Raw genomic sequence first — 4,778 nt, forward strand, 5'->3', positions numbered from 1 at the left:
TTCTTTTATGGATTGTTTGTTTTATGTCCTGTTTAGAAAGGCCTTCCTTCCTATATTTAAAAGGTTCTCTCTATGCTTTATTGAATTATTTCAAGTTGAGTAGTGTTAAGATGAGATTAAAGTTAGAGAAATGCTTCTCTCTGGCTATCATTTAAAGAACAGATGGAAGGGGAATAAGACCAGAGAGAGGGAACTGGTTCGGAGGCTTTCATACTGATTCAAATGAAGACTATGAAAGGCTGAGCTTAAGCAAGAGGAAAAGCAGAATCCAGAGTGTTTAGAAGATATCATCAAAAGGACTTAGTGATATGAAGGTAAGAGGCAAGGAGACATCTACACCACACCCAGGCTTCTGGCTTGGCCCAGACTGGCTACTTCTTTGGCCCTTGCATTATTGCATTTCTCTTGATTCCTGTGTCCTGGCTTTCCATGATACCTGACATCTCTCAAGTGTAGGAGCACCTCAGAGATCTCTCTCATTCTCCGTAGAACCTAGGTCAGTGTACACACCAAAGAGGGCAGTGAAACATTTGTTTCTGAGCCACACTAGGGTGTCTTCAGACGAGGAGGTCATATTTACTGTTGCCTATGATAAACTGGTGAGTAATGAATGATATGTTCTCCTGACTTCTTGGATGGGCAGGAAGGTGTTATTAGTCCAGCTTGCAATGCGCTTGGGAAGGGGGTAGGAGGTTCTAGTGCCTTAAGCTCATGACCTGCCTACAGGACTTCTTCTCCCAAATGGCCAACTGGCACATAAAACTTTGTGTTATCACCCCTGCCCTGTAAGTCTCCCCTGAATTAATGGAAACATCATCCATTCAGGCTCCTAAGCTAGAAATCTCCACCGTCCCTAACCCCTCCTTCTTCCTTATACACCTCACACAACAATCTTCAAATCCTGGCAATTATTCCTCCAAAGTAGCTTCAAACCCTCTATCCATCTCCATGGTTGCTTCCTCAGTTCAGACATTGTTTCCTCCGTTGTGGACTCTAGTCGCCTCCTAATCAGTCTCCCTGCCTCACTTCTCTCTATTTCCTCTCTATCCCATTGGCTAGAGTGACTGCTCAGAAAATGGCTGTGACAAGGTCACTCATCTGCTTAAATGACATAGTGATTAACAAATAAGTAATGCAGGCCAGGTGCAGTGGCTCATGCCTGTAATCCTAGCACTTCGGGAGGCCAAGGCAAGTGAACCCCTTGAGCCCAGGAGTTCGAGACCAGCCTGGGCAACATGACAAAATCCCATCTCTACAAAAAGTACAAAAATTAGCCAGGTATGGTGGTGTGCACCTGTGGCCCCAGCTACTTGGAAGGCTAAGGTGGGAGGATCACCTGAGCCCAGGAGACAAGGTTTTAGTGAGCCATGATTGCACCACTGTACTGCAGCCTGGATGACAGAGGGAGACCCTATTTCAAAAAAGAAAGAAAGAAAGAAAAGAAAGAAAGAAAGAAAGAAAGAAAGAAAGAAAGAAAGAAAGAAAGAAAGAGAGAGAAGAATAAGTAATATACTTGATATACAAGAACTTTTATAACCCGGTTCTTCCTCTGTCAATACCCCATGTTGCCCCTGAACCCTTCTCTGTCCCCAGACAGAGAATAAGACAGAATAAGTCCTCACACACCTCTGTGTCTTTGACCTTGCTATAGGAGGAAGAATAATGGTTAACCAAAGATGTTCATGTTCCAATCCCTGGAATCTGTGAATCTGCTACTTTTTATGGTAAAGGTGAATTAAAGTTGTTAATCACTTGACCAGTTGACCATACAATAGGGAGATTATCCTGGAGTATTGAAGTGGGCCCAAATGCCATCACAAGGTGCTTAAAGTTGGGGAAGGGAGACAGAAGAGGAGGTAAGAGTGATGCAATATGTGAAAGACTCAACTTGGTATTGTTGGCTTTGAAGATGGGAAGAAGGGGCTGTGAACCAAGGAATGTGGGCAATCTCTAGAAGCCAGAAAAAGTAGGGGAATAGATCCTCCTCCAGAGCCTCCAGAAAAGAATGTAGTCCTATTGACACCTTGGCTTAAACTCAGTAAGACCCATGTGAGACTTCTGCCCTACAGAACTATGAGAGAATACATTGCACTACTTTCAGCCACTAAATTTGTGATAATTTGTTACAGCAGCAATAGAAAACTAACATGTTTGCTATATTCTCTGCCTGGAAAGCTCTTTTTCAAATTGCTTTGCCCAATTTAATGTTGCCCCTTTCAGAAATGTTTGATTCTGCAGCAGGAGTGGCTATGGTCTCCACGGGTTTCCATATCATGTATTTTTTGCTCAACTCTTTGCACCACCAGACTGCCCTGTAATTTCATTATTCCATGTCTATCTTTCCTACTAACTAGAAACTTGTTTTTTAGGGTTGGGATGGACTCCCCTTGATTTATTTTTCTTTCCCCAGGAATTAAGACAAGACCTGACACTTAATGTGAAAAGAATGACAGATAAGAAAATAGGCCAAGTGAGATTATTACTCACCCAAGGATCCACAACTAGTGAGAAGTGGTGCTAATACCAGAGCCCTGGCCAGCCATAGGTTGACTCAGGGAAAACAAGGTCCTTCGTGGAATAAACAGCTTTGCAGTCAGGTCTTCCTGCATTTCTCTCGTATCTTCCTGGTCCCAGAGCCCACTTTTGCTAGGCCAACTGGAGAAATATCTCAGCTCTAAAATATTAGTCTATGTCTGTTTGTTGCTTAGGTGTTTAGACCAAATTGCAAGCCCTGGGCTTGTGAGTCCATTGGCAAATATATGTTAAGCATCCATCTGTACTCAGCACAGGTTTAGTCTCTGAAAGGGAGAGAAATAAAGTCTTGGCCTTTAGTGACAGACTTTGTTCTCCAGCTAGAGAGATGTAGTATAATCAGATGAAAAGCATGTGGTATAGCAGGAGGTAAATGACATTACAGGTCTATAAGACGGAGGTCGGAGTCAAACAAATGTCCCAATCACATGAGATTAGAGTCCAGGGGGAGGGGCTTCTGAGGCCTGGGACCCTCTAAGAGCTGGGCCTAGCTGAATTTTCCTGAGGGCTCAGTGGGGATTGCCATTGCTAGAGATGTTGAGCACTATGGATTTTATTTGGGCTATGGCTGGGGAGACCAGGTGTCTGATTCTGCAGCCAAGTGCATTCACTCAATCCAAAAAAATTACAGGAGCCCCTACCATGTCTAGGAGAGGGCAGTGGATATAAAATGGGAGCACAAAGCTAAAGGGCACTGAATAGCCACTCTTGTGGCACTCACATTTGTAATCCAATCTGGTTATCATCGAAATCAAATTCTACCCTAGGTGTTTGATGAGTAAGTGTCTATGGCTGGTTGAAGGGTGAGATTACTCCCGGCCAGGATGTGGAACAAGAGACTTCCTAACCTGGCCTTGAAGGATAGTCATGCTAGTGAAGACTAAGGTCTGATATTTTTATCTTGCCTAAATTCCTATCTAAGGGGTCCAGGGAGTCATGCCCTACAAACTATAAATGATCATCAGATGGGTTTTATTTGACCCTATATGTCATAACTTACTTTTCAATCTGACTGGCATAACATTATAAGATAAGAAAAACAAATCAAAATATTTAACCCCCAAATATATTTCCTTGCCATACTTTGAAGTTGCCCTGCAAAGCCTCTTGTGGGAAAAAGCCACATTCTATAGAGAATTCCCTTTCCCCTTTTTTATCCTTCCTTCCTTTCCAGATCCAGGAGATAATCAACTAAAAGCCAGGCACCCTTTTAGGTCTGATAAGAAACATTTTACAACCTGCTCTCTCTCTCTGAAGTCTGCTATCTGAGAGCTTCCTCTGCACAATAAAACTTGGTCACCACAGTCTTAACCTGAACATTTCCTGTCTATTGATCCCAGGTCTTCAGATAAAATCAACTAATTGTCAACCAGAAAATGTTTAAATTTACCTATAGCCTGGAAGCCCCCCTCCCCCCAGCTTTGAGTTGTCCCAACTTTCTGAACCAAACCAATGCATTTCTTAAATGTCTTTGATGTCTCATGCCTCCCTAAAATATATAAAACCAAGCTGTACCATGACCACCTCGGGCACATGTTCTCTTTCCTGGAATTTTATACCATTTATCCTGAGGACTGTGTCATGGGCCATGGTTGTTTGGACGAACCGAGGCAAGATGGTGCACTTCCGGGTTCTTCATCCCCCCACCCCCAACTCTTCCCGCGCGCGCGAAAAAGCAGCCGGCGCCCAGGAAGGTGCAGACCAACTGGGCATGCGCCAGGTGACGTCAATCTGAAGAGACCAAGATTTACCTGTCGCACCTGCGGAACGCCCCTGGCACGCCCATGCCCCACCTATTGCCCTCCCACTCCTAGAAAAGCCGCTCTCCGCCATTGAGCCACGCAGCCTTCTCACCGCCCCAGCGGCCTTCTTGCAGCCCCACTCCTGTCGGGATGTCGGGACTGTGGGAAGTCCGTCGGAGAGCCCCACGGGGGGACTCTGCCGGCCTCCTTCGCCGGAGGCCGACAGACTTCTCCCGCACACCTTAGGTTACCAAAATAAACCAGCAGTTTTGCTCCTACACTTGCCTACCCGCTGGTTCTTTTGCGCCCGCTCGGCTGGTCTTAGAAAAACAAGACAGATGGTGCCGAACCCGGGAGGAGACCCCTCCTCAGGGCCCCCAGGGTCCGGGGAGCCTCCTCCTCCTCGTTCCACGCTGCGGACGGACCAGGACCTGAGACCCGCTTCGCTCACTCTCACGGCCTCTCTGGGGTAAGTGCCCTTGTCTCCTCTTTACCACCCTCGGC

The sequence above is a fragment of the Piliocolobus tephrosceles genome, chromosome 18 (genome assembly GCF_002776525.5).
Source record: "Piliocolobus tephrosceles isolate RC106 chromosome 18, ASM277652v3, whole genome shotgun sequence".
NCBI classification, from domain to species: Eukaryota; Metazoa; Chordata; class Mammalia; order Primates; family Cercopithecidae; genus Piliocolobus; species Piliocolobus tephrosceles.